At 41.5% G+C, this 12,371-nt stretch overlaps 1 protein-coding gene across 1 annotated transcript in view; it reads left to right on the top strand.

The window, feature by feature from the left end:
• Window positions 1-12,371, top strand: part of THSD7B (thrombospondin type 1 domain containing 7B) — a 393,302-nt gene that overhangs the window by 287,044 nt on the left and 93,887 nt on the right. The window lies entirely within an intron of this gene.

The raw sequence follows: 12,371 nt of genomic DNA on the forward strand, positions 1-12,371 counted from the left end.
CCCAACACACAAGTCTCTTTCAGCATAAAGCTCTTACTGTTGACCACTGGTTCTTAGAAGAGGCATTTCAGCCTTTTAGAATTGGTGCGGAGGATCTGCAAAACAGCTGGGAAACCACCAAATGATTGATGATTAGGATAAAGGGTCATGGCCAACTGGCGAACCCCAGAGGGCCTGATTTGGCCCAGACCTCTGTGGGTTTACAGCCCTGGAATCACCAATATAGCTTCTCACCTGGCTGCACTCTTTCCAGAAGTCTGTATTTCTTTGCAAATGCATATGGATATGGCTTAACTTCCATTTCAGAGATTTACTTCCTCATTCTCAAAAACATCCACATTTCTTATAGCATTATAAGTTAATAATATTTTTATGATGTTTTGGCTGCAGCCCACAAACTACTAATAACAGTCAGTGAAATTAGTGAGACTCTTCTAGAGTAAGTGGTTTGTGAATAGTGAAATTTAATGCACTCTGTGGAGATTGATTTTTCTTAACTATTCTGTGTGATTTTTCCCCTAATTCAATTTTACTCTGTTTTAATAAGTTTCTGTCTGACAATTACAAGATAATTTCTAAATGTGTATTCTATTAGGAAATGGCACCGATATAAATGGGAATATTCAGATAGAAAATTAGGAGTAAAATATTTTTCAATTAATGTTGTAATTTAATATAATAAAGGAACTTTGCAGTTAATGTAGGTAGAAGAATGTATGGGTTCATGCAATTGAAAATGTGTAATTCTTTTCAAGTCTTTTGAAACTAAATCAGCAGTACTCTCCCATTCTATGCTATTATTCCAAAAAAAGAAAAAAAGGAAAGAAAAAAAGAAAAAGGTTAATCTTTGCTTCATTTCATAATCTTTCTGTTACTAACACTGACATGCTTCCTTCTATCTAGAAACTTCATTGCTGACCTTTGACTCTAGTCTGCAAACTATCTTGAGTTCAGAAAGAAAAGATTCCTGTATTATAAGAAAAAGTAGTCTAAGGTGTTATTTCTGCTCCCAGCTTTTATCTCATTTTGATCATGTTTTACAAGATATAGTTTCCTCTACTGGACCAACTTGTAAGTTAATAGAATTAAGAGCAGGACAGGATTCAGATTATGGCTTTGCCTTTTAGACCACGTTCGTGCTGCACCTACTACGTTGCTAAGATAAGCTTGGGTGACTTTGCACACCCTCGCCACCAGACTCTGTCGGAGTAGAACTTCTGATATAAAGCACAGCTCTTGCCTAGCATCTTGCCACAGAATTTCTCCACTGAAGAAGAGGTGTCTATAGGTCTGTCAGGGAAGGTCTCAGGCCATCATAGATGGTGCTCCACACCCATCCCAGTCTGTCATGGTTTCCATTGCCCAGTGTGGCAATGGAAGTGTAGTGACAATCTGAAGAGGAGAGTCTCTGGTATCCATTGAGGTTTTCCCACGATTAGGAATCCTCTCTTCATTCCCAGACAGTAGACAGCTAACGGTAATTGAATTTGCTGAAGACATAAGCCTCTTGAAATTAGACTGAAGGCTATATGAAACTGGAGGAAGAGCCATATGTGTGTAAATGCGGAGCTCCGAGGTGACCCAGTCTTGGGTTACAGGAACTCTAGTTTGCTGGTTCTGTAGGGGAAAAAAGACTACCATCTGAAGTAACTTTGCCTATTATTCAGAACCTCTTTGAAAAGTTGGATTTAAATCAGTCTTAATGTGATTCACAGTTCTTCCATTTCTGAATCTAGGTTTAGACAAATCTTTCATCAAAAATTTATTGCTTTCTGCACATTAAAATACATAAGCAATCGTGTAATAGAAATAGAGCTGAAGGAAATATGACAGAGGAATTCTCAGTAAGATAAATAATGCCCATAGTTCAGTACTTTCCTTCATGGATCTGGAAGATCACCAGAAAGGTAATATGAAATCCCACCATAAGTAATACACCGATGATAAGCTCCTGAAAAGATAGTGAGCCACATCATTCACAAACATAGTGGAATATTTATGTGAAAATTCGGAAATGTTGCTCCAGTCATTTTAGCAAGTCTTGAACAGCATGCTAAATTTGATGGCAGGTTAACCCTTGGGAGCACCATTGAACATGGAAACAGATATAACAGTATATTGTACACCTTCATCACAGCCAAGGAGACTCGTGGAAAGTTTGTCTATGTTTTGAAATTCTGTCCATGAATTGTGTCCATTTTTTCTTTAGATTTTTATTAGACTCTATTGCTACCTGAATACTCTAATGAATAGCGTAATATCTTATTTTCTTCTGCAATGTATGAATTGTCTTTCAAGTGTAAGAGAAAGGCAGTGTAGAAAAGTAGCTATAGAAACTTGTTTTGATAACATATCCCATTCTTCCTCTCAAAAGGTCAGCGTGGCTTCCATGAATGTCCCTTCACCCAGGTCCTTATCACTTCCAAATTTCCTCAGCTTTGTCACAACTACAGGATTGGGTTCTTCCAGCTTATAAACATTTATCCAGGGCAGATTAATTTATACGATGTTCTGCTTTGAATCAAATCTACCAGGTTGTGTCCAGAGCTGCCTTTGCTGTAGCAGACAGTGCTTCTTGTTGCACCTTCTCGTTAAACCTCCTTTTCCATTGAAATCCTGACTCCCCTCTGGAAAGCTGCTCCTGAGAGTTAGGAACCCCTTTGGGATAGAATGGGATATCCCCATTGAAGTAATTATGTGCCCAGTTTGAGTGACTGGAAGTACTTTCTGCTGTTCTCAACAAACAAAGTATAGTTATTTATTGACTTTTTTCCTATTTTAAAGATTCTCAAAAAGCAAGCGTGTTCTTCCTTCAGGATAATCTCTGATGGCTTTACCAAAAGGATTTCAACTTGCACTAATCCCAGCCCAGCATGGCTGGTGGTAGGAGGGCAGGAAGTTATGGCCCAAAACTTCCGGAAAGCTCCAAGTTGGGGGACGTAATCTAGATGTACATTCAGCAGTGCATTGATTGCACAGATGCTGATGGCTACCAAGCAGTGGGCTCCTGTAGATTGCTGAGTGGTTTGTGAAGCCAACCAGCCACCCAGCCAGCCAGCTTTAGGGGGTTCACATGTACCCAGCGAGGATACTTACAGAAATGAGCCAATACAGGCCCAGCATGTTACAGGGTAGTTAACAAGCCTCTAGGGCTTGTTATCAGATGGTTATGCTAGGTTGAAATTTTTTTTTTTTTTAGGTTGAAATTTTTTATTTAAATAAACACATACTACAAAGGCTGACACCACATCCCTAGAAAGAGTTTCACTAGTGCTTCACATTCCCTGTAGTGTCTGATACCATGGTATTGGCCTTCACATGAGCCAGAGGTACATTTTCCAGATGAAACATCTCCTAAGTATCTTTTCCAAAGTCATTTGCCCATGTTTCTTTAGCATTTCTTTATTAAATTGTGGTAGCACAAGAAGTTGTTGCCAAGAATATAATATACAGCTTTTTCATAATGGAAATTTAAATATTGGCTTTAGGGCTTTCCTGCTCAAATATTTATTTCTGTACTTTTAAAGTCGGAAAGAATAGACATATTTTAACCTGTGAATTCCAATGAGTTGTGGATTTTTCTACAATGAAACTTAGTATGAGATTACTTTCTAAATGATAGTAGTAATAAAAAGCATATAGTTGGTCTTAGAGATGTACAGCTGATTCTGCAAATTGTTTGCCAAAGCTACTTTTCACCCGTTTTGGTGCTTGCTGTGGTTAAGTGTAGGATTCAGCCCAGATTAACTAGAACTATAAGCTGGACCTTCAGGAAGCATCTTGCATGATCTGAGCTTTAGAAGCAGTCAGTCTGTCTCCAGAAATACTGGCTTATGCTTTGCTACATAAAATGATGTCCCTCAGCTCTCCTTTCTCAAGCACCCAGTTATCCTGCAGCAAACTCAACAGAAGTAAAAGTTTCCATGTTACGCCCAGGGTCAAGTGACTTCAGGTTCTGTTTGTTCAAGATCTCAAAATCCTTTCCTTTCTTCTTCCTGTTCGTTAACTCAACCATTCTCTCAGACTTTAGTAAAAAATCTTTCTTTGAGATACCTTGCCCTCATATTTCCCATTGTTTTGCTCTCTCAGCCACTTAGCTGTTGCTCTGTCTTTGTGTATAATGGAGACAGTGCATAAATCCATATTCTCTACCTCATGTTAGGAATAAGTTGGGGGGCAGCAATCCTTTTACCCTTCCCTCAATGTGTGTAAGCCCCTGAACACAGATAAAGTGCTGCGGAGGAGAAGGGACAGAGGCACCCTCCCCCACAGCATTGGCATGTCACATAAGCCATCACCCCATCTTCATCCCCTCCTCCCATTTTCCATCTCTCCAAACCTGATTTGTAACCCCAGAAAGGCAGCCGGTGCAGGTCTTTCTGCACTGGCTGCAAGGAGTGGGGTGAGATATTGAGGGTGCCCCTGCCCTTTGACCTTCAGGCAGTTCAGAACTGGGGCTTCCAATAATCCTATGGCCTTCAGACATATTTGAGTTGGTGTTTTCCTTTAGTTTTTCATATGTGTCTCTGTGTGTTTCATTCATAACCATGCTATAGAAATGGTCCCCTATTTAAAAAGCCTTAAGCTGGTTTCTAAGCTTCCTAACTCCCTCGTCCTTGTAACTATGTATCATAATTATGCTTCCAGCTGCACCTATGTTGGAGACATCTCTGTGAGGCATCCAATTTTCATACAAGTTTCCCAAAAACTAGAGGGGAGGGAAGAGAAGCAAACCACCACCACTGGGGACAAGTAGGTCCTGTTCTGGATACCTTCCAAAAGTGCTGCTTTGGCACAATATGCCTGTAGCTCATTGTGTGAAACTTGGTAGCCCTTAGACTAGACAACTATCATTGCAACATTCACCCAATCCTGCCGAGGAATAAATTTAAAAAAACTGACAGCCTCTTGATGGACCGCACATTTATTCTTGTCTAATGCCTCAGCACTAGCAACTCACTTTACAGCTTTTTAGGAGGCAGAAAACCAAACAGTTATCAATACGCATTTCAGTGGATTTGTTTCCCTCCAGAGAACTTGTTCTCCCTGGTATCTTTTCATGGTATTCTCTTGGGAAACCAGCAAGGTACATCATAGTATGAAAAGGCATCTTGTTTTACACTTATTTTACAATAGGAATTCTTCCCCCCGCTCTGGAAAGCAGTGTGTTGAAGAACCTTAGGCTTGTCATTCGACACAACGTGCTCAGGCATTTGCTTCTCCTATCATCTCTGTTGTTCTTGAGAATGACAGTTGCATTGCCAGAGTTACAGCCTTTTAGTAATGTCAGACAAAGCTAACCACCAGATTATAATACCTAGGTAAGAGCATGACAAGGGAGTGAATGAAATTACTGCTACAGGGGAAAAAGCCATCTGTGGGATCCAGAGGCATCCCTAGTGATCTGTGAGATCCAAAGGCATAGTGATTCCCAACATCTCAACCATTTATTTTTTAAACTTTCATTTTAATGCAGTTGTACCTTTCCTTGTCTCTGAGGGGTTCCAAATGGTTTACAGCAAGTCCATAACCGAACTGTCATCATCATCACTGTCATCCCAGTGTTCTGAACCCAAGGCTTTTCTCTATACATTTTTGTCTTCGTTACACCTAGAATAAATCAGTATAAATACAAATATGGGTCACAGAATCCAGTTTTTAATACAATATTAGGTTGTCTTGGGATATAATTTTATTTGGTTTTGTTTATTTTAGAATAAAGAAGTAGAAGAACCCTACCTTGTGATATGATAAACTCCAAAATGTATTTAAGACTCAGGTGATAATTTGGGGAGAAAAAGCAGAGCGTGTCTACACTGTGAAGCATGGCACAATGCACATGTATTAAATGATATCAGGAGAAATTACTTGTAGGCATGTTTACTTACTGATCCCCTTTAAAAGTTATAATTGTTTAAAAAGTTAATTTAATGTATACAGCACCATTACACTATTGTCCAGGGACAGTTAAGGAGGAATCCATGGACTACATCCTGCAGGGTGCTCACACCTCCACTGATTCCCTTATGACCCTTCTGCAGGCAGGACTCACCACTTGGCAGAGGAAGATTTAGTACTTCCGCAACAGCCAGAAAAGACCAAAGGCATTGATTTCTGGAACGGGCACACAGCAGAGCTCACATAAGGGGGCTCCACTGACCTGTCCCCGTTGAGAAACATCTCTGCTTGTTTCAGGGTTTCTTCTGGGAAGTGCTAAACATTTGCTGGGCAAGTTCCCCCTCCCACCCCCATTCCTTGTGCAGTGGAATCAGCAGGATGAGAGAATTGGCGGAGGAGTAAACATCCCATTAAATTCTTCCCTAAATTTCTGCCTGTAACACAGTACCTAAGGCCGATTTTGTGGGGATAGAGTGAACTGTATGGCACAATCAACCCCAAACAGTTGAAGAATTGTACTACAGTCAGAAATCAGGCAACATAGTCTAAGCAGAAAGACAGGGCTGGAGGGTTTGCCCATAAGCAATACAGAGCTCTGGTTGGCCTTTCTGCATATGTCATTGTATATACTGAACTGTGAGAAAATGGCTACATTTGACAGTTTTCTCTTTGGTACGGACTCTGTGCTGTCTGTCACAGTGGGAGCTCACAGCAGAAGGCAACTGCCACAAGGGAAACCATCTCTTCAGACAAAGATGACATTAATGTTGCACATTTCCATGGAAGGAATAATTTTAGAAAATGCAGAGCTCTGCTCTTAGCCTATCCATTCTTGCTGGAAGAACAGCAGCCAACCAAGTGGATAGTTTCAATGTGCTGGAAGGATCTGTGTGGTTTTCACAAAAATCTACCAGAAATTATTAATATTCTGCATTCTCCATATTCTCCAACTGCTTCTTGCCATCAGAAGTAGAAGCTGGTCATAAAGGTGGCAATGTATTTTCTTTGTTGTGTGGGAATCAAGGTCCTCCCATTGATTGCCCTTAAGCCATTCTAATACAGGAAATAAGATCCCTTTAAGGTAAAACAAGCACTTCAGTTGGGTTTGGAAGCCTACTGTCAGTCAGTGCAGCTGATACAGTATCACATGAGATCTCACCCATATCCAGGTGGCCGTATCCTCTACAAGCTGATGTTTGTGAACTACTTTTTAAAGGGAGCTCCAGGTAGAGTGTGCTACAAAAGTCCAACCTAGATGTCACCCAAGATTAATAGGATTCTCCTTCTCTGGATAGGGTCATAGCTGGCATACCAGTTTAAGCTGGGGAAAAATGCTCCAGGCTACCTCTGCCACCTGAGCTCCTTTAGTTAGTGGGGAGTCCAGGAATACTGCAAGGTGGTACACTTGGTCTTTCAGAGGAAAGGTAACTTCATCTAAGTCCAGCTGTACTCCTCTGTGCAGATTGGTTGGTTTTCCTAAGCACAGCACCTCTAAGCTGATGTGTCTCATCCATCCCCAAACTGCTTCCACACACCATTTCAGCAACTTTTCTAGGATCAATAGGTGCAAATTATAGGTAGAGCTGACTGTTGCCTTGTGTACTGATAGCACTTCGGCTCAGACTTTATGTTGGGAATGGACAAGACAGTTACTTTGGGCAAGCTTTCCAAGGTCAGGATGGCACTGACTCATCAGATGAAGATAGTGAAGGCTGGTAGATGGGAGGCATGGGAATCAAGGGGGCAGAGGAGGGTGAGCCTGTCTCAAGACTGCTGCCCAAAGATCCTCAGATGGAGCACAGGGACAGGCAGGGCTTGGAAGAGAAGAGACAGGACAAAGGAGAAGTGGAAGATGAGCCCATGTCCTGCCAATCTCTGACCCCATGTCAAAATAGAAGAGCTAACCAGTTAGACGGCCCATGTTGATCTTGAAGACTGGCTCTTCTAAAGATGAACCCATCCAGAGGGTGGTGTTCCTGAAATGGATGGTTTCTGTAAGTAGTTTCTAGTCTGAGTTCAGCCAGCCACTCTGTAAAGGCAAAAGAGACCAGTCTTTCAGTTGCTGTAGCTTGTTAGTTGTGACTTGACAATAAAGAGCTACTTAGCAAAGAGACTGTCTTGTGGTTTTGGATACTTGAAACGAAAAAGGAGAAACCTACCTCCCGACATCTTGTAATAATGTTACCTGATAGTTTCATATAAATACTGGATAGGGGATAAGATGAAACCTTCCAGGACCCCTTCAAAGGTCATGAATGTGCATCAGTGGCCCATGCTGGTGGTTTCCCAAGGATGTCTTCTTCAGCACTTAGTTGGCCCACATCCAGCTGGTCAGTGGCAGTGGCTTCCCCTCTAGCACAGTTTTCAGAACAGCTCAAACAATTGAAATTTATAATGATCAAACCCCACTTATACATTGAATGAATAAGAACAAAGAATGGCAAGTGTCCAGATTAAAACACAGTTCAGCTGTATCTGTCCTTGGCCCAACTCTTTCCACCTCAAGCCAATCACAATACTTCCGGCCACCTCCCTGTTCAAATATGGGGATGTGAGAAATTGCATGCCACCTGTATTTGCACACCTGACAAATATCCATTCCCATGATCTAGTTGCATTCATGGAAAGTGTCTATCCAGTTTGTGGACTCAGCAATTGTATTCAGTTATCACTGGTCCACTGCTGGTTCATATTCTCTCCCTCTCCCTCTCTCCCTCTGTATATGTATATATGAGTGTCCCACATACAAACCTGTAGTCATGCAAACACGTAAATGTCTACATGCAGAGAAGCAAGCAATATTGCATCACTGCAGAAAAATTACCACTACCATACAGACTGAAAATTTCTTCCAGCATTCAATAAAATTCTACCAAATAGAAAGGTAACTAGAGAAGGTCAAGCTGCCCAAAGGAAAAAGTTATTATCATTTCATCTCACTCACTGAAGTTCAATTAGTTTGCAGCAGCATTTTTAAGAAAGAGGCTTGGTTCCTGCCAAATCTCCAGTGGACAGTGTGCCATGTTGCTGGCCTCGCAAGGCCTCAGTGTCATAAATCAGCCTGACAACAGCTAGCACAGAGGTTGAACTTATTCTAACATCTTTGTCTAGGGAACAAAGGCGCATGGCTGGATTGATGCCTTGCTTGCCCTTTGGCAGCAGGTTTAGTCCTTCCTCTTTTTCCCAATGCAGCTTTTCAAAAATGCATAGAAACTTTTCCCAAATTATGCTCCCTGCACATAAATACGCTGCATGCTGCTGCACTGAGTGGCAACCCAAGTGCCACCACGTGACTTGTGCTGCAGTGCCGGAACTGTGATCAGAGGGATGGGGGTGTTTCTGTTTTTGCTAAAGCTGACTCGCCTCATCTTTAGGATGGGCCACAGATCAATACTCAGTTCTTATTAACAAAAAGAAATGAGCACAAAAACTCCATCTGGAAGTGGAAAGTATGCAATATACCGGCTGTATTCCTTGGGGTTTATTCTGCAGGCATTTTTGCACCCATGGTAGTAAGAAGTAAGGCTAGCAAGAAGTAAGCCCACTTCAAAAGTATGCATAGTGCAGCGTTAGCAAGCCACTCCTCGCTCAGGTCCTCAGGCTGTGTGATGACATGTAGACCAAAGGAGAGAGAACAGAGCCCAGCTGCTTCCGTAAAACAGTTGTCCCCTGGCCCATACCATCTCACTGTTCTTTCGCATATAAGAGATCAAGAACAACAAACCTTCAGAGCATCTGCTCTTCACGCCCCTATGGTCAGTGTTCTGTGGTGGGAACCAGGTTGGTAGTGGTAAAGAATGGGCAACCCTGCACTGTGGCAGGAGTTGGTTCCTTAGTCCCTTGCATAAGAACATAAGAAACATGCTGGATCAGAGCAAGGGTCTGTTTAGTCCCTCAGTGGCAAACCAGCTGCCCAGAGAAGCCCCCAAGAAGGATATGGTTGCCACAACACTCTCCTGCCCAAATTGCCCAGCAACTGGTATACAGTTGTATGGGTAGAGCTCAGTCCATAAAACGGCAGGATATTACTGACTGTGATTATGTAGATTAAACTCCACCATAAACACAAAGCAAGATAGAGGATATCAACCTGTGCCAGATGTGCCTGTAGCACAAGACACTTCAAGTCACAGCACATCAAAATGTGCCTTCCTCTGACTAAATCCATCTTTATACTATAGGGGAAATCTGTTGAAATGTTTGGTGCTGAGTGCTGGTGGGATAACAGATTTTCAGCATAGTCCTGTGCATGTGTATTTGGAAGCAAGTCCCACCATATTCTGTTGGGCTTTCTCTGGTGTAAATGTGCACAGAATTGTGTAGTTTAGCTCATTATATGATGTCTGAAAGTAGCCACTGATAAGCTGGCCTACCAGCGTGATGCTCCTGGAGATGTATATTTTGTATCATCAGAATTTCTTCATTTGCCTTTCCTTTAGGGGCCAGGGAGGGAGGGATACTCAGAAACAATTTCATGGCACGTAACAGTGACAAACACGGTGGAGGATTCTGCCGTATTATCAGTAATAAAAGTCAGCACTGAATTCTGCTGCCACCTACGCGTGCTGTTTCTGTGAGCACATGGTAACATTAGCAGGGTATTCGTAACTATACTCTGGTGTCACATCATCTTTCCGAACATTGCACTGGAATATTATCTTTGTGTAAATAAAGGCTGCTGACTTGATGTGGAACCCAGAACTTAACAAGTAGGCCATTCCCAGCATAAATGGGGAAACATATAACAATATAATGGTGGAGGCATTGACAAAACAATACCGAATCCGCCGAAATGGAAATGCTGATGCAGAAGAAATCAAGGAAGTATTTGTCTGCCACAGATGAAATTGCAAGTATCCAAATCCATTCTGCAAACATGTAGCCTATAGAAGTTGCAAATGGAATACTGTTTTAGGTTAATTTCATTCTTTCCCTGAAACAAATATTAATCTGGTGTATTAGCTGTACAAACTGTGGCTATTCTTTTTGTAGTGATCAAAATAATTTTTGTTCTGTCAACAGAAAGGAACAGTAGAAGAAACAGTTGTTTTCACTGCAGTCACTAGCTAAGGGTTACCTAATTTTCACATACAGCAGTCATTCTAAATACCAGAGTGTTTAGTGCATTCTTCTTCATCTGTTTTGTACTCTGGTAATGCACTAATCAAATTAAAAAAGTTTAAATGATTTTTATTACTTGCCTTGGGATCTCACTCTGTCATGCGTGAAAACTAATACCATCGCTCCTCAACTAGCTGACTATGTGAATGTGACATATTTCTAAGTTGTCAGTATTAGACAGAAAATCTCATTAAAAGTTTAGAGCCTGTTACCAATTATGGCTTAGAGTGGTTGTCAAATGTCATAGCCATGTCTGAGGTGTCCGAAAAATAATTTCTGTATAGAGGGAGGCAATTTGGTGGCATAATGACCCAAAATTCATGGCATATAATATTATTGAGACCTTTTACTGCCTTTACTTGTTCTGTATATCTGGGCGTATGGAATGTCACTCCTTTTTCAGGGTACTGAACGTTCCCTCTTGCTAATGGGATTGGTAGTGAGGAGAGGCGAGGCTTCATTTCTTTCTATAGCATTCCTGCGACTGAAACTAAGGGCAGAAGAAGCTGTCATTATAACTGTCAAAGCTCATGCTATGCACGCGCTGCCTGTTGGTCATGATCTATAGCCTTGAAATTTCTTTCTACCATCTCACAGCTGAAGCCGCCTGGGAGGTTCATCCTCAAGGGGAAGGTCCAGCATGTGCATTGTGCATTTCACTGTGAATAGAAGAGGAGGAGGAGGAAGCCTTCCCAACTGGACTCCATTGTATTTTCTGTATTTCTAGAAGGGAACAGGTTCAGAGGCCCCTTGCACTGGCATGGTCCCTTCAGATATGACAAGTGATTTGTTGTAGGTTGGATAAATATACGATTGCAGTTAAGTTTTATGCTTTAGCTTTTAATTAATTAATAATCACTGCAGCTTATTACTGTGCCCTTCACGCACCATCTTCTTGGTAACTTGGCCACCAGCCTACTAAAGTAGGCTAGTTTTGTAACTCTAGCTAAAAGAAGAACAGCTTTCCCTTCTTAATAGGTTTGCGTCTGGACTGATATTGAAGGCTTGTCTATACAGAGACTCAGGACTGTAGTCTGGAGAAAAAAAAGTACGAGGTCTTCAGCCCATAGTCAGCATTGCCAGAGTTCCCAGTCCATGTATGGACTGAGAATTGAGTATGCTTTGGGCTCTAGAATGGGGCAGGATGATCATTATTCAATAAGAGGGATATCTCATTACCTAGACAGCAAGACGTATGAACCTATTTCAGCAACAACAACAGAGTCTTGTGACACATGAAAGACTAAGTCATTTCTTCTGGCATAGGTTTAGGTTGCCACAAATCTCTCTGTTGTTTTATCAAATAAATTAGGAGTTTCTGGTTAGGAAAGTCAAACATGGTGTCTTTCTTA

This window comes from Varanus komodoensis, unplaced genomic scaffold, assembly GCF_004798865.1.
Source record: "Varanus komodoensis strain SLA01 unplaced genomic scaffold, ASM479886v1 scaffold32, whole genome shotgun sequence".
Classification (NCBI taxonomy): Eukaryota; Metazoa; Chordata; class Lepidosauria; order Squamata; family Varanidae; genus Varanus; species Varanus komodoensis.